Source organism: Lissotriton helveticus, chromosome 1_1 (genome assembly GCF_964261635.1).
Source record: "Lissotriton helveticus chromosome 1_1, aLisHel1.1, whole genome shotgun sequence".
Taxonomy (NCBI): domain Eukaryota; kingdom Metazoa; phylum Chordata; class Amphibia; order Caudata; family Salamandridae; genus Lissotriton; species Lissotriton helveticus.
This window is the reverse complement of record NC_136057.1, coordinates 8,182,754-8,200,793: the sequence shown is the minus strand read 5'-3', so window position 1 is coordinate 8,200,793 and position 18,040 is coordinate 8,182,754. Positions and strand designations below refer to the sequence as shown.

At 49.1% G+C, this 18,040-nt stretch overlaps 1 protein-coding gene across 1 annotated transcript in view; it reads left to right on the top strand.

Moving 5' to 3' along the window:
* The first annotated feature begins 739 nt into the window (after positions 1 to 739).
* LOC144809121 (uncharacterized) overlaps positions 740 to 18,040 on the top strand; it is a 68,271-nt gene continuing 50,970 nt past the window's right edge. Inside the window, exon 1 of the mRNA XM_078673689.1 lies at positions 740 to 900. The gene's annotated coding sequence lies outside the window, so the exon portion shown is untranslated. The remainder of the gene's footprint in view (positions 901 to 18,040) is intronic.

Here is an 18,040-nt window from a genome sequence, read left to right as displayed (position 1 = left end):
AGACAACATAAGGAAAGGTTTGAACTCTGCGAGGGAATGGCGTCACTAGCGCGCACTGTTTAAACAGCTGGACTAGAAGAATACAAGACGCATGTCACAGGGAATTCTCATTTGACGACTGATATATGATGAAGTCTGCTTGAGCTCACAGGTCATGACCTCTAAGATGACAAGAACTCTAGAGGATGCAGAGGACCAAAAACATAATTCTTTTATGTGTGAATAAGTGAGCTTTGGAATGAATATGGACACAGGTTTGAAGTGTGTTGTGATAAAGAGTCGAGTCTTTCATCTGCTGTACAGCTCAATAGAAACGTGAAGAGACACCGTGAACATTGTTATTGAGTGACTTCCAATCTGTCATCTATTCTCTTTCTCCACCATTTAAAGATGGCCGCTCCCATGCGGCCTCCGGCGGTAGTCCGTCTTCCATGTCTGCGTCGGAGCCCTTTAAAGATGGCCGCGCCTCTGTAGTCCGTCTTCCATGTCTGCGCAGGAGCCCTCTAAAGATGGCTGCTCCACTCGCGGGCCTGGGCAGTAGTCGGTCTTCCATGTCTACGCCAGAGCCCTTTAAAGATGGCCGCTCCCATGCGGCCTCCGGCGGTAGTCCGTCTTCCATGTCTGCGTCGGAGCCCTTTAAAGATGGCCGCTCCACTGTAGTCCGTCTTCCATGTCTGCGGCGGAGCCCTTTAAAGATGGCCGCTCCACTGTAGTCCGTCTTCCATGTCTGCGTCGGAGCCCTTTAAAGATGGCCGCTCCCCCTCGCCGGCTCTGCTGCCTTATAAAGCGCCCTGACCCCCGAGCCCTCGCTCCGAGGCGCTATAAATACCCCAGAGCCGCCCCCGCGGGTCTATTCTGCGGCAGAAGCGCGCGGCGTCCGGTGAATCCTCCGCACTCCAGGTCGGTGCAGCCCCCCCGACCCCCCCCGGTCTTCATATCACTTATTTATATAAGTATTTATTTATTGCATTTCTTTTGATGCGTTTTCATCTCGCGCGGACCCGAAGGCGTCGGAGGCTTCACAGTAGGAACAGTAATGATGCATGAGGAGAAGATGACAAGTGAGCACACCACAAAAGTAAAGATGGACTTGTGTTCACTTTAAGGGAATGATGAAAGGTGGAGTTAAGGAGACCAGTAGATGGATGAAAGGTGGAGTTAAGGAGACCAGTGGATGGATGAAAGGTGGAGTTAAGGAGACCAGTGGATGGATGAAAGGTGGAGTTAAGGAGACCAGTGAATGGATGAAAGGTGGAGTTAAGGAGACCAGTAGATGGATGAAAGGTGGAGTTAAGGAGACCAGTGGATGGATGAAAGGTGGAGTTAAGGAGACCAGTAGATGGATGAAAAGTGGAGTTAAGGAGACCAGTGGATGGATGAAAGGTGCAGTTAAGGAGACCAGTGGATGGATGAAAGGTGGAGTTAAGGAGACCAGTGGATGGATGAAAGGTGGAGTTAAGGAGACCAGTGGATGGATGAAAGGTGCAGTTAAGGAGACCAGTGGATGGATGAAAGGTGCAGTTAAGGAGACCAGTGGATGGATGAAAGGTGGAGTTAAGGAGACCAATGGATGGATGAAAGGTGGAGTTTATGTAAAAAGCATGGAGGGAGGAGGTTACAGAAGCAGAGATTACTGAGGACTTGTGTTCACTTTAGTTCATTGGTTTATAGAACCCGAAACCATCAAAGCTTCACTCAACCATCACTAAAGAAGACTAAAGGCCTGACCCGAGCCCAGGCCTAAAACTAAAGACAATCCGTCCAACTCCAGCAGCAGATGATAAACACAGCACCTCTATGCAGAGTATCGCAGACACAGCACTTTGTGCAGGGACCCATGACACGTGCAGGGACCCATGACACGTGCAGGGGCCCATAACACGGGCAGGGGCCCATGACATGTGCAGGGACCCATGACACGGGCAGGGGCCCATGACACGGGCAGGGACCCATGACACAGGCAGGGACCCATGACACGTGCAGGGGCCCATGACACGTGCAGGGACCCATGACACGTGCAGGGACTCATGACACGTGCAGGGGCCCATGACACGGGCAGGGGCCCATGACACGTGCAGGGGCCCATGACACGGGCAGGGATCCATGACACGTGCAGGGACCCATGACACGGGCAGGGGCCCATGACACGTGCAGGGACTCATGACACGTGCAGGGACCCATGACGTGCAGGGACCCATGACACGTACAGGGGCCCATAACACGGGCAGGGGCCCATGACACGGGCATGGACCAATGACACGTGGCGGGACCCATGACACGTGCAGGGGCCCATAACACGGGCAGGGGCCCATGACACGGGCAGGGACCCATGACACAGGCAGGGACCCATGACACGTGCAGGGACCCATGACGTGCAGGGGCCCATGACACATACAGGGGCCCATAACACGGGCAGGGGCCCATGACATGTGCAGGGACCCATGACACGGGCAGGGGCCCATGACACGGGCAGGGACCCATGACACAGGCAGCGACCCATGACACGTGCAGGGGCCCATGACACGTGCAGGGGCCCATGACACGTGCAGGGACCCATGACACGTGCAGGGACTCGTGACACGTGCAGGGGCCCATGACACGGGCAGGGGCCCATGACACGTGCAGGGGCCCATGACACGGGCAGGGATCCATGACACGTGCAGGGACCCATGACACGGGCAGGGGCCCATGACACGTGCAGGGACTCATGACACGTGCAGGGACCCATGACGTGCAGGGACCCATGACACGTACAGGGGCCCATAACACGGGCAGGGGCCCATGACACGGGCATAGACCAATGACACGTGCAGGGACCCATGACACGTGCTGGGGCCCATAACACGGGCAGGGGCCCATGACACGGGCAGGGACCCATGACACAGGCAGGGACCCATGATACGGGCAGGGGCCCATGACACGTGCAGGGGCCCATGACACGTGCAGGGACCCATGACACGTGCAGGGACTCATGACACGTGCAGGGGCCCATGACACGTGCAGGGGCCCATGACACGGGCAGGGACCCATTACACGTGCAGGGACCCATGACACGGGCAGGGGCCCATGACACGGGCAGGGACCCATGACACGGGCAGGGGCCCATGACACGGGCAGGGACCCATGACACGGGCAGGGACCCATGACACGGGCAGGGACCCATGACACGGGCAAGGGCCCATGACACGTGCAGGGACCCATGACACGTGCAGGGACCCATGACACGTGCAGGGGCCCATAACGCGGGCAGGGGCCCATGACACGGGCAGGGACCCATGACACGTGCAGGGGCCCATGACATGTGCAGGGACCCATGACACGTGCAGGGGCCCATAACAGGATTTAACTCAGGTGGGTAAATAATCATTTACAAATGCAAAAACATAATCAAAACCTAGGCTTGGGCGCATCCGCTCGACCAGAGCAGCAGATATTGCAGAGAGGGCTTAAGCCTCATCATGTTAAAACACCCAAAGAGTCCCTCTCCGTCATAACATGGACAAGTGTTTATTAAAGTAAAATGTTAATAAGGTGCCAAGTTACTGGGTGCAAAGTGACTGGGCGCAAAGTGACTGGGTGCAAAGTGACTGGGTGCCAAGTGACTGGGTGCCAAGTGACTGGGTGCCAAGTGACTGGGTGCCAAGTGACTAGGTGCCAAGTGACTAGGTGCCAAGTGACTGGGTGCCAAGTGACTGGGTGCCAAGTGACTGGGTGCCAAGTGACTAGGTGCCAAGTGACTAGGTGCCAAGTGACTAGGTGCCAAGTGACTAGGTGCCAAGTGACCGGGTGCCAAGTGACCGGGTGCCAAGTGACTGGGTGCAAAGTGCTACCAGTTCCCCTCCCGAACCCAGGAGCGAAGAGCATGTAGGATCTTGGGGCCACCTCACCCGGGATAGAGGGTGCAGAATTCGTCTCAGACCTCATGCGCCCCCTAGCAGCCCGTCTTCACGGACCCGCTGTGCCCATCTGTGCCAGGTTGTTGGCACCCTTCCAGAATGAAGATGGACTCAGACCCTGCTTAGAGAGGTCCTTTACCCTAATCAAGCCTTTAAAATTATCAAGAAACTGCACCTGCCCAATGTTCAACTTGATGTTTCGGGGGTTTAAAGACCCCACAACTGCTGACCGGCAGGTTCTTATTGCTAAGGCTAAGAATTCATGAGGTAGCAGGTCCCCCCGAGGCCCAGTGGGCGCGGGCAGAGGATGGGCACAACTGTCTCCTTTGTCCAGTGGCATAAGTGACACCTCTCATCCTCCAAGTGTCCGTCCTCCGGCCACTTAGGCTTAAAGCCCAGGCTAGGGAGGAGCCCAAATCTCATTAACATAAGTTTCCTCTTGATGGTCACAGAATAAGCTGCTTCGAATAGGGCTGTTGCTGTCTGGCATCGTAGGCGTTTAACACTAGCCACCCATGTGGTAGCTTGGCTAGCACCATTTTATCCTCCAACCGACTTTTCAGCCGGATACATTGGTCACTTGGGGCCATGTTATCAAGGAACAGCAATAACGTTATGGCCCCTTTAGCGGCAGGAAACTGCAGCTAAAGCGTCGATAAGGGCCTTGATAATATGCCCTTGTGAATTCCCAAAGCAGGCCACGTTTGATGTCCTTCAGACCAGAACCTGGGCTTCTATGGGAATTCAGAAGCGCATATTATCAAGGCCCTTATCGCCGCTTTAGCATCAGTTTCCTCCAGCTAAAGCGGCGATAAGGTTAACGCCATTCCTTGATAATATGGCCCTGCTTTCTTAAAAACGTGCTCCTTGTTTCCAGAAGCCATAAATCGCCATGGTTCTCATTACTGTCCTGTAAATACATAATGAAGCATCCTTTCACTCTTTGTAAGTTAATTTCATTCAAACCTAACGTGCCATCGAGTCATTAGGAGCGCTCCTCTTTGTGGCTGCATTCTCAGAAGGCCCCTTGTCTAGCTAAAGATTGCTTTACCAGTGAAACTGAAGTCTGAAGTGTTCAGTCGAGGCCGACCTATGCAACTGAAGGACTCATTATAGGTCCATATTATGCGCTTACGCAAGAGCTGTGCATCTTCACCAAGCATTATTGCGCCGCCATACGATAAAGTCGGGAGCAACGTTGACTTTGTCACTGTGATGAACGATTTAAGGTTATGACCTCAGGCGCTATTCAATAATGTTAAAAGGCAAATTTGAGCGCAGTTGCTTTCCCTCTAATACTTCCTTTTTTTGCCGCGTAGGAGGCCCTTGAGTCCAGCATAAAACCCAAATATGTGTATGAGACTGTTTTCTTCTGATAGGGCCCCTTTGACCAGCCATTTCCCTGCTTAGCAATTTACCAGTTTAAAGACATTACTTTTATTTTTTTGGGTCGAGCATTTGAGAACTGTTGTAATTTCTCATGTTGGCTTGTTTCAGTGTCCTTCAAAAGTCCTTGCTTGTCAGTGGTCATTCCTGCCTCTTTCACTCTCCCTTTACTCTTCCGTTCTTCCGAGCAGCAGGGACTAAGGGCCAGATGCATGAAAGGGTTTTGCCCATTCTGTGTCTATGGGAAAATGTGTTCATGCATATGGCCCTAAGTACTGTATCATTATTCTGTTGCTCTGTATCTGTTCCTTAGGGGACTATTTTTTCTTGATTCCCTTCTCTGTTACTGTTTGCCTGTGTTCAGCTTCAGAGTCATTGCTGCTTACACTGTACTATACAATTCCTCCCTCTCATCTCTTCTTAATGTCACAGTTGTATTAGCGCTGCCTGCCGCGCCTTTGCCCGCTCCGTTGCTCGTATTTTTTATTACTATTTTGGCAATCTTTCATGTCGATTGTCAGTTGGGATTTTTTTGGTTAGATGTTAGTTTGATTTTGGGATTCCTTATAAGGGGGTTTGGGCTTGTTTTCCGTAGAGCCCATGATTCATTGTAAATGTATAGGCATTTATATAGCGCACTACTTACCCGTAGGGTCCCAAGGCGCTTCGACCGCTGCGAAACCCTTCCTGGCTTCCCTGAGAGATGGTCCCTTAATGGGTATCTCCAGGGTGAGACCAGGCATCCCCGGCGGTCTGGTGGGGCCGTTAGTGAAGATGAGGCAAGCTAATGCCCAGAGTTGCCGAGTGTGAACGCTGATCAGAGTGGGCACCGAGGCGAGAGAATTATCGAGTCCGCTGACCCTGGTCCAGAAACCTGCCGCGCCGGGAATCGAACCCTGGTCCCGGGCCGTCCTCTGCTCTCGGGTCTGCCGCCTCTAACCAGTGAGCCACACTACTTCACTAGTTTACTTGCGTTTATCGTTCGGTGAGTTGTTCCCACCTTGTCATTACAATGATAACGTTTTTTGGCTGTTGTAACACACTGTGACTTCCCTAATTAAATGTCCTTAACGCACGTTCTATCTGACTCTGCAGGCTGCCATCCCTCCCCCCACCACAATCCTGACAAAGACCCGCCTTGACTACACAATATGCCGCATATAGGGATGAAACGTCGACGATATACCCCCCGGTCCAGCTCAAGGCCCTGCTCGCAGAAATACTGAAATGAAATAGAGCAGCAGGGTGATTGTTTTGTATTTTTTTAATACCCTGGCCTCTTCTGCTACTTGTAGATATCTTAATCACCTTGTACATATCACGCATCCAAACATGTCATCGAGCACAGAATGTCACTTGATCACAACTCACCTTGACTTTCACCTTGTTGGCAGCCGTGCATATGAAATTTATTATATGTGGGTATATATAAATGATGCAATTTATATAAAATATCCCAATACCTTGAAACCCTGATTCTTTGCTTTTATTGTGTGTTCCAGAAAATGTTTTCACATTTAACCTGTCCATAAAATAACTTGTTCCTAAATTGAATTGTATTTATAAGAAATATTTTGGTTACACCCGACAGAACCATTGTACTTTTTGCAAGACTATACCCAGGTTCTGAGGGACACAGGGTCACCCCATTGTTTGAGCGTGATTCATTGCAGCCACTCCATTTCTCCCTTGTTCCGCCTGGTGGCGGATTCCCATGCCATGATCCTTTCTTTTATCCTACACGGCCCGCTTGTTTATTCCCTCTGCGTCCATGCTGCTTTGTTGTTCTCACCAGGATATTCCATTCTTTGCCGTTTATGGCAGCAGGCTACTCATTTAGGAGGTTAATGTTTTTCTGAATACACAGTTTGTAGATCGAGGCAACAAAGTCTTGTGCTTTGTAACCCCATCGCTGCTTCTGACGGCCAATGGCCGTCGCACTCCCTACCTCCATAGTGCTGTGCAGTCCGTTAGCCGTCTCGGCCCCGCCCACTGCGCTAAACTGCTGCACCACGGCGGAATAGCCGCCTTGGTTAAGCGGCTAAACTAAACAGCAAAGATTTGTAAACCTTGTTTCTAGTATAGTAATTTTCTTACTAATGTTTCTCTTTGAAGACGGCCGCCAATGTTGTTCTCGGCCAACATGGCCTACCCGGCTTGTTTCTCTTGTCCATCTTCAATGTCTATGGATCGCCTACAAACACAACAAGCTTTCATGCGGTTGCGCAGCAGCAGCAATTGTCCCCGCAAGTGCTGAGCTAGTTTCAGCATGTCTGCCACACGCCCTTCTTTTTCAGCGCGGGGCTCTTCCCTTGCCTCCCTGACTAGCAGTGCAAGTAATTCAATCCCAATCAGTGAGTACAAAGTCTCCCATGCATTGCTACTGTGCATGCAGTGTCTCCTGTAGCAAGTGTGCTGTCGGCAGCCCGTGCAACCCGAGCTCCTCCTGTGATGTGCACCGCGCTCCTGGGGAGCCCCCAGCCGGGGAGCCTTGACACCGGTCCTGGACCCCTTTCATCCCAGACAGACGCATGGAAACCACTGAGGTCTGGTTTCATCAGCTGCTGTTGCCATTGGGGTACGTGGGCCTTGTTACACAAGCACAGCTCTGGGGAGTACAGGCCCGTGCACTCCCTCCTCAACAAGCAATAACAGGCGCACTTTGTGCATGTCTGGGACGAGGGTGAGAAGACTGCATTCAGTCTCATATTTACTGCTGTCCGTCAAACTCCACAAGTGGCAGCGGGACAGCAGAAAATCACCAAAGATGAGCAGACACAGCCGACAATGGCAGTGCCGCCTGCCCACCCAAACCCTGTGGTAAGGCACTGTGAGGGTGCCCCCAGCTCACTCTCCGCTCTTTATATTAACTTTATTGGCTGCCCAAAGCACATGCGTGTCAGCAGTATTGGAATGTCAATAAACATACACAGACCAGAAGCTGAGGCAGCATATTGAGAAGTGTTGTATGTCCTGTCATTGAGGGGACTCACAGACCCATCATTCTCCTTCATCATCTTTCTATATTTCTGCAAACCTAGAATCACAGGATGTTGAGCCGAGGCTGGGACTCCAGCATAATTCGTTCCAAAGTTGGCAGCTCTGGCCATTATGCCACATCAAGACTCGGTATGTCTCAAGTAGTTAACTGTGAGTCCAGATATTGTTGGCATACACAGTGTTTGTTAAAATACCCCTCACACACCAAAAGGGCCCTTGGTGTCATGCTTCATCATCGGGGTCTCCCCGTTCCGCTGCGGGACGGGGCGTGCTACGACTAGCGACAACACGGAAGCTGAGGACGAGGGAGGATGCGAGAACTATTTGTGGCCTAATGGAAGTTCCATTTACCCCTCGTCCCTATCGGCTCGTGGGGCATTAACCCCTGCTTGTGACAGCCCACTATTCAGCAATACTGATAGGACTGTACACTATAGGAATTAATACATACCGCATAGGTATAGATTATCTTCACCTGTATATACACATTGCACATACTGTGAAGCAACATTAGTGAGTGACAGAGGGATCAGACCCCGTCCTGACGAAGAGGCGTTCTGCCTCGAAACATGTTGACGCCACCAGGAGATTAAGCTCATTGTCAAGCCTATCAGTCTCCGCTACACCTTTTTTAACAATACCAGCTTGTGACTAATAAATAGTTTTTTGCTTCCACAAAGCCAGATATCATTTTAGATTCCCTTTTCCAAACACCCCTGACCCTACCTACACTCACTCCAACTCACATAGCACTCACAATTGTTTAAGGTGCTCCAGCGTAGTCGCTAGTCGTAGCACGCCCCGTCCCGCAGCGGAACGGGAAGACCCCGATGATGAAGCATGACACCAAGGGCCCTTTTGGTGTGTGAGGGGTATTTTAACAAACACTGTGTATGCCAACAATATCTGGACTCTCAGTTAACTACTTGAGGTTGGACCTTTTTGATTATCTGAACCATTTACTGGAGGAGGGTGCGTCCACCTTGGTGCTGATCAGCACCACCTCTTCACTCCCTAATTTTGATTTTTGTTGAAGACTAGGTATGTACCTGTCAGAGACGCATGACGGCACCAACGTGGACTGCCCACACAAGGGGAGAGGAGTTGGCCCAACGGCTAGGGCGGTCAACCTTGAATCTGGGGAGCCGGGTCCGAGTCTCGGCAGTGATACTGAACATCCTGTGATTCTGGGCAAATCACGGAATCTCCCCGTGCCTAACAAAAAAATGAATGTGTCCTCATGTAACGCAACTAGTGCTATGTAAAGCGCTCTGATACCCGATACCTTTGGGTCAAGTTTGCGCTATATAAAACTCTGAAAAATACATAAAAGCACACGCCTTCAGCCGGCACGACATACACTTTGCTGCTTCTTCCTGGAGTGATGCAAGATGCATCTTGGCTGCCAATTGCTATCTTTGTTCCTTATTTCCATTTGCCTTGAAATCCACCTACAAATTCAGACTAGGGGAGGGTTAGGATAATGTTAACTTTATGGAAACTTTCTCCCTCTTAGATCGTAGAGTTTATCCTCACATAAGCCCTTCATTCACTGGTCAGAAAATGCATCACTTGGCTCAGTTTTTCAGGAAGGGAAGTGGCGGGAGTGTGTATATGTGCCGGGGTGGGGCATTTGACACGCATGATGCGTGTTGTACCGAAGTGGAGAGCTCAGATTTAACAGCCGGAGAAGCAATTTGAGGTCAGGTTTCTAGTTACCAGGGTATGCAAGTCTCTTTTTATCGTGTAGGCGGGTTTTATGCTTACGCTCCAGAGCATACAGACTAAAGCAGATATCATGTACGCATTGCAAAATAATGTGCAGTGTAAATAAGAGACCAGGTCATGGACTATTTTGTGGAATCCTGTAGCAAGGAGGGCAACAAATTAGAGCTTTTTTAAAGATTTGTTCTTGTTTGAGACTCATAGCGCCATCAGTGGTAGAGCTGACTTTTTGTGCTTCCCACGTCATCCCAGGTTTGCTGCACAAGGTTGCAGGCATTCAGCTATGACCTCAATGGGCTCAACAAGCCCAGCTCGTCATGAGGTACAGTGGAGCTGTGCTCATGACGTGCTGGGCTTGTCATAACGGCCGCGGCCCTCCTACACGAAATTGATTCCCCGCCTGTGCGGGAAACTCAATCAGTGGGCGAGGTTGTGACGAGCTGGGCTTGTCACGAGCACCGCGGCGCTGCGGCACCTCCCCCCCACCCCCCTGCCATCCTCTCCGCTTTTATTAAGGCTTAGCCTCTCTTCTATGAGTCTCTTTGTACCTTTATCTTATAACTACAGAGGTATCCGGGACCATGCTTTAAATTAAAATTATCAGACAGTATCCGAATATTTCTTATAACTAAAACGTTATCTTTTTTCTTTCAGGTCCTTGCGGTTATAGAGAGTGGATTCTACTCCTTGATGCGGACTAGGTGAACAGGTGAGTGGAACTGATTCGCTAAGAACCAGTTTCTCCAATATTAACACTCTATTCCTATTTAATAAATATATTAATATCCTATCTAACGTTACCTCGTCGCACATGAAACACTAGCTACCCTAAAACTGATTCTACAAATGAACTTGAGCTACACTAAACCCTGACTAAGAAAATTCCTGATCTCGCCTTCTGTCTCAAACCGTTGGTGAAGTACGCGGCTTTTAATGCTGCCAATGCACATCACTGCTGTGCGTCTCTCCTCGCGCACTCAAAGGCGGTGACCTGCAACTTATGAGTCTTTAAAGCATGTCCGCACTGATCTCTCCGATCACTGCAGGGGGCGCGTTCAAATCTGGACAAAGCATAGCCAAATCTGCATCCCCAAATCCTACTGCGTTACACAGTGTGCCGCACCGGCAGTCGGACGGGGAGCCTTGACAGTACCCCTCTGCACGGCCACACCTCCTGGCTTGGGTTTGTGAGGATACTAATGATGAAAGGCTCGTATTAATCTAGGAGCAGGAACTTCAGATCTCTCCTCCCAAGAACTTTCCTCTTGTCCATAGCTTTTCCAATCGATCAAGTAATATTTTTCCTCTAACCATTTTTTTATCTAGAATCTTTTGAACCTCATATTCTTGCTTGCCTTCAATCAACTATGGCTTTGGAGGTGTTGATTCCTTAAAATTTGCTGACACCGTTTTTAACAGAGACACTTGAAAGACTGGATGTATTTTGACCTGCGAAGAGAGTTTTAATCTGTCAGTCACTGGATTTATTTTCTGATCTACTGAGTATGGACCTACAAAACGGGGATGACATTTCCTATTTTTTCTGAGCCTCAGATTTTTAGTGCTCAACCTCACCTTATCTCCCTCCTGCAAATTTGCCCCTGGTCTCGTCGTCTTAGTCGCACATAATCTGTAATGTTCTTTCACTAGAGCCTAATTTCTAGTTGCTGACTCTTGAACTTTTTTTAGATGTTGAACTAGATCTTGTACGGCAGGCACTGTCACCTTTTGAAATGCTACAGAATAGTTTGGGTGCAGCCCATAATTTATATAGAAAGGGGAAAACCCTGTGGAAGCATTTTTAGCATGGTTGTGTGCGAACTTGGCTGCCCAAAGGAGATCTGGCCAATCACCTTCCTGATATAACAGAAACAACCATAAGAACTTTTTCTAATTCCTGATTGGTTCTCTCTGTCTGACCATCAGTTTGTGGGTGAAAACGTATGGAATACCAAGTTTCTATGCCCAGCTTTGTAGTAAAGTCCTTCCAATAATGAGACAAGAATTGAGATCATCGATCAGTAATCAAATTCTTAGGGTTTCCATGAATCTTAATCAAATGCTGATTGAACTGCATGGCTAACTGTTTGGCATTTGGGTTTCCCTTTAAGGCGACAAAGTGAGTCATCTTAGAGAAAGCATCCACCATTACTAATATTGAACTGTATCTCTGAATAGAGGGCAAATCCACTATCAGATCCAAGGTAAGGGTTGTAAGGGCCCTGAGGGGCATGCCGCTCCGACTTTCCTCGTGCACAAGTCTTGCATCCGTCTACATATTGTTGGAACAGCTTTTGTCATGCTGGGCCACCAAAATTGCCTCTGAAGTAATTCTTCTGTATGAGGAATTCCAGGATGACCGGCCAAGGGCCTGTCATGGCAGTCAAACAATGCTTGCTGTTGGAATTCACAAATTGGCAAATACAAAGTTTCTGCGTGGTAAGGCAATTGCTGGCGTATCTCTCTCCCAGGACCTTCTTCAACCCATTTTCGCATTTCCTCAAGCGTCATTTCTTTCTTGATCTTGACCTTCACAGTGGCCCCAATTATTTTGTTTTCTGGAATGATTCGCATCTCCTCCAAACACGTTTTCTTCCCTTCAGTATCAATTTTTGATGAGGCATCGGCCTTTCCATTATTCCTGCCTGGTCGATATGTGATGACAAAGTCGTAGTCCGCGAAGTATAGGAACAGTCTTAGTTGTTGAGGAGTCAGGGTTCTGGCTGATTTAAAAAATTGCAAATTCCTGTGGTCCGTAAACACTGTCACTATATGCTTTGCCCCAAAAAGATAGTGTCTCCACTCCTGAAAGGCATCCTTTTTGCATACATGATTATTGGTTTTAGGAAGCATGGTGACAACCAAATAAATGAGCCAAATAGCAATATTGAGTAATGAACAACCCCCCTTCCCACCCCCCAACAGGACAGGCGACAATACATTGTGCATTTGGAAGAATTCTGTACATCATAGACAAGCATGAGTGGAGTATCAGAAACACATTCAATGATAGGACTCACATGATAAGGCAACCCTCCCACAAACATTAAGAGGCCTATATAAAACAGTTCATATCAAATCTGGATGGGTGAGCAAATATGCAGTAAACGGGGCCCAAATAGCCTTGGGACATGAGGCTTCAGTTAATTCTTCTACGTAATGAACAGGGGTTCTGCCCAAATTACCCTCCCATACCTAGTCAAGGAACATCACATGGAGGAAAAAGTAGCAAGAAAGGTACTGAGGGAAAAATAAAGCAAATGCTACTTCAAAACAGGATACAGTTTATTAACCTGTTTTCTTCAATATTTTTATCAGCAATAAATGATATGATTTTTAAGAAGGACAATATAATGAATCACAGAGAAAGAGGTGACCAGAATATATACAGTAATCAAAACTTATAATTGCAATATATACAGAATATATACAAATGTGTACCCTAAACAAAAAGAAAAACAGGGAAAAAAAACCACAATTAATTATCTGTCGACGCAGTCGCGGTCGCGTTTCCGCCAGTAGTATTTTGTGGCTTCATCAGGACAAGGGTACTGGAAAAATATATACACATAATGCAATTTAAACAATTCCTAAAAACACACTATGCCGCAAAAATCACCTCACCCGTTTGTGACAATGCAATGTCCACCAGAAATCAAAGGATGTGAAACTTAAGAAATCACTCCAAAGCCCAGAAAATCGTTCTATCACTTAAAAAAGAAAAAACAAAACGAAAAAACAAATCATCCAAAGGGTGAAAAGAATACACAAAATATATAAACCCATTCACCAAGAACACACTCTTCTATCCACCACGTGCCTCCAGTCAGGTATCTGTGGGTGCATGCAATCTGATGTTATCAACCCAATCGGACTCAAATATGGAAGCCACCACGAGGTCTATGTACCTTAGAAATGATGTACAAGCGACCCCCCCAGGAAGAGGGGATACCACCCTGAAGGATACAGCCAACCTCCTCCTATGGGACAAACAGTTCGATCTCTCCTAGATACTATAAGGAGAGAACAAAATTAAAATCTATCACGCATATGGACTGCAAAACTCAGAACACATAGGTACTAGTGCATTAACAAAATCTCCTACTTAGACTAATATTAGAGAAACCATGCCACATGCGAAAGTCTTGCCTACCTCCAAAATTATCAATTCTGGGTGTACAGAGCAAATTATTTCATGGGTGTGTATTTAAACGACCACCTAGGCGTATCACACAACCTCGGTAAAGTCAACAGGAACCACCTGTAGTCGGGGATAGAACAAAAAACAAACAAGAGGGAATCCGCATTACTCCCCACATGTCCATACATATACCACTCGGGACTGTCAACTAATCCCACACGCGAGGCAAGAACAAATGTGCCTACCTCTGCGACTAAAGCTCCCCAGGTCACCAAAAGGTTAATTCTTCAGCATAGCCCCCCAATTGATCTCTACAATAAAGTAAATCACGACCCATTTTTTTACAGTGGGAGCCGTTTTCGCTCCTCAACATACTGCGACAGCTCTTTTGGCAAACAGAGTGGAAATTGCAACTATGCGTCTATTACAAGGCTTTAGGATTTTCACATATCCAAGCAGGCAGAGTTCAGGTATGCAATTCACCGGTTGCAGCTCAATAACAGCTTGCCGGACTCTGACATAGTTGAAACGTAACCCCTTCTGTGCGGGGCTGTTTCCCCCCGCTGTGCTGGGGGGCGGGGGGGCGCGTACAGCACCCCGGTGCTCATGACGAGGTCAGCTCGTCATGAGCCACGGTGCTCCGGTGCTCATGACGAGCTGAGCTCATCATGGCCACAACCGTTCCCATGGAACACTCAGCACAGTAGGGGAAACAACCCAGCGTGAGCGCGTTCCACGGAACGGGTGCAGTCATGACGAGCTCAGCTCGCCATGAGCACCGGAGCGCCGTGGCTCATGACGAGCTGACCTCGTCATGAGCACCCAAGGGGTTAACATGAATCCACGATCTGCAACCCCCTGTACATCTTGCAGTGACCTAAATTACCCTGTTTACACAGGTCCCCCAACCGGGAGATACCTATAGCTGCCAACTACCGCCGAGCGGGTTTCTCCCTTGCCGCAGAAATGTCAGGATGCGAAGCCAGTGCCAGCAGAGGGGCATATAGATACGAGAGCTGCGCCCTTTTTGCAAGCACCCTCCAAGCCCAAGCAGTGCTGTGCACAGGGTTAATTTCAGTCCTAGGTCCTCCCGAACCCCCGTAAAGGGTCACTGCCTGCAGGGGAGTTGGAAGAACTGCGTCGGATTCAATAGCAAGATGAAGTTGAAACCGCTGTGGGAAATGCCAATATTGCGCATACTGCACCTGCGCACACTATAGTATAGTCGGAGGTCAGGAGCCTCAAACTCACCCCGGTGAAATGGCTGCACCACAACATCCCACCTACATCTAGGCTTCTTCCCACCCCATACAAATGTAAGGATTGCAGATTGGAGCGTTCGAAACAGCGCAATTTTCAACTTGATTGGAATGTTAACAAAAAAATAAAGCAGCTTAGGTAAGAAAGCCATTTTTATAACGGCAATCCAATCTGCGAGGGAGAGGGGCAAGCGCGCCCACCGCTCTGCCTGTTCAGTAATGCGCATAATAGCCTGACCATAGTTCTCTCATATCACCTTATTGGGATCTCTGTGCAGCCACACCCCAAGGCATAGCACAGGATCATAAGTCCACGTCAGCGGGAAATCCAGCTCCATCTCCCTAGTACCAGCTGTCAGCGGAAACACCATTAACTTTGGCCAGATAATACTGAGGCCCGAATGCCGCTCAAATTTCACACATCCCCATAGCATTTCTGGTAAAAAAGTAACAGGGTTACCGACATATAAAAGCATATCGTGGGCATACAAGGAGACCTTTAGCGGTCTCTGCCGAAAGCGTAATGCCGCCGCTGCATTCCTTTGTCTAAGTTTACAGGCCAGCGGCTCTAGCGCAAGCAAGAAAAGCATTGGCAACAGGGGGCCTCCCTGCCGCGTGCCTCTTCCTATGGGGAACATCGAAGACACCCAACCATTGACACGCACACGGGCGACTGGTTCCGTGAAGCTTGACTCTGCAGCCACGGGCACCAGGAGAAGTCGAGGACGACCAAAGTCCACAGGCGAGCTGTCTCACAAAAGATGTTGAGTGTTGGGGGGGGCAAGTGTCCGGATTGAACACCAACAAGACTTGGCATCTGCAACCCGTGCTGTCAGAGGAAATATGCTTCTGTGAGGACCAGCCAGGTCCTGGTGACTCCCCAAGCGATGGAGAGTCAGGGCACGTCTGGAGCAACCAGGAAAGCTCACTGAAAGTTAAAGTTGCCTTCACAGGGACCCACAGGCCAACAGATCAGGGATCGTGAAGAGACCTCAAGAGGAATCACAAAATACCAGCCCACGGAACACTTGTGGAGTGTAGGCCGGTAATCTTCGGTGGAAACACTGCTCGGGATCAGGACTACAAGTAGTCCAAAGCACAACCTCAGGGAGCGCCGAAAAGCATATGCTGCTGCAAATGCACGTGGTGTCCGGGGGTACGGGTTGCATGGTCCCCACGGGGGATGCGGGTCTCAGGTGTGCTGAGAGCACTAGTCGACCTCGGGGACACTTGGTAACCCACCTCCTTCTTTGCAGAAATCTTTGGAGTCCTCAGGAGCTTCGGAGATGCAAACCGGTCAGATGCATTTAAGGTGCCTGCTTAGCAGCGGAGTAACTCCTTTACTCCAAGACAGAATCTTCAGTCATCCAGCGAAGTGTAGATAGTCGAAGTACTTGGTTTCTGTAGCAGAGTTTTGTCCAGGTAAATCTAAAGTCCTGTAGTCAGGGGTTCCTATTTTGTACCCAAGTAAGGGGTGGGACAAACTCTGGAGACCCACCTATGGGAAGGTCAGGACAGAGGGGTGGTAACACCCATGTCCTTTGTCTAGTTTCGTGCCAGAGCAGGAGCATATGGCTCCTGCAACCGGTTTGAGCTGGACTATGCACACATCAAATGTGCCCCCAATGCAGACATCAAAGCACTCTTGGAGGGCACCCACCTAGCTCCAATACATTACAGCCTGTATGGGAGGTGGTGACACCTCCCTGTGCCAGGAAACTTATTGTCCAGCCTCCCCTGCCGGAGGTTCATCCAGCAGCAAGAGGGCAGACGTGTGTCTGTGGCTAGCAGCATCCATCTTGTGATGCCAGGGTTCTGTAAAGCTGGTACCGGGTGTACCGGTGTAGTCATATTTCTCCCTCTAGGAGGGTGGATTCATACCTCCACACCAGTTATTGGTGTGGAGGTATGATTCCAAGGTGATTGATACCAAACCAGTTTCCATGCAGCCATTTTAAAGTTAGCATTTACCACGAGGTTATAATTAAGGCTCCCGGTTTTCCATTTAAACGGATTTTTACATATAAATACAGACAGAAAAATATTTTTCTTCCGTCTATATTTATAAATAGAAGCGTAAAAATACAACCATATTGGATTCTCTGATTCCAAGAGTTGTTCGGCAATCCGTGCTCCAGCCCAGGGTTGCCTGCCACGCCCCTCTTCCCGATTGCGGTGTTTGCCTGGTCACATTAACACCTGCTGGGCAATTAATCTCTCGTAGGCACGGGAAATTCTGGGCCTCATCCCCTTACTCTCACCTTTTTGCCTTCACTACGACCCCCATCGGCTCACCCTGCTTGAGGAAATACATTTGCCGGACGGCTGATGTCACTTGCCTTCACCCCTCGGACTTGCCGCCTGCCCAGCAATCAGCTCTTCCTTCGACATCTTCGGAGCGCCGGCTATCTAGTGAGCACTGCGCCAGCACCCCATTCAGTTTTAGGTCCCAGGTAAGTGAAAGGGTGGGGGTGGACTCGTATTTCGCTATTTGCACCACTACTGCTGTACACATTTGAGGTGGTGGGGAGTGGTTAATAGCGTGAGTACTTGACACTAACATAAGACCGGCAGAAATGTGTGACCCCAAAAGGTCAGAAAGACTGGCTGTATAAACACATTAGGGAAATTAG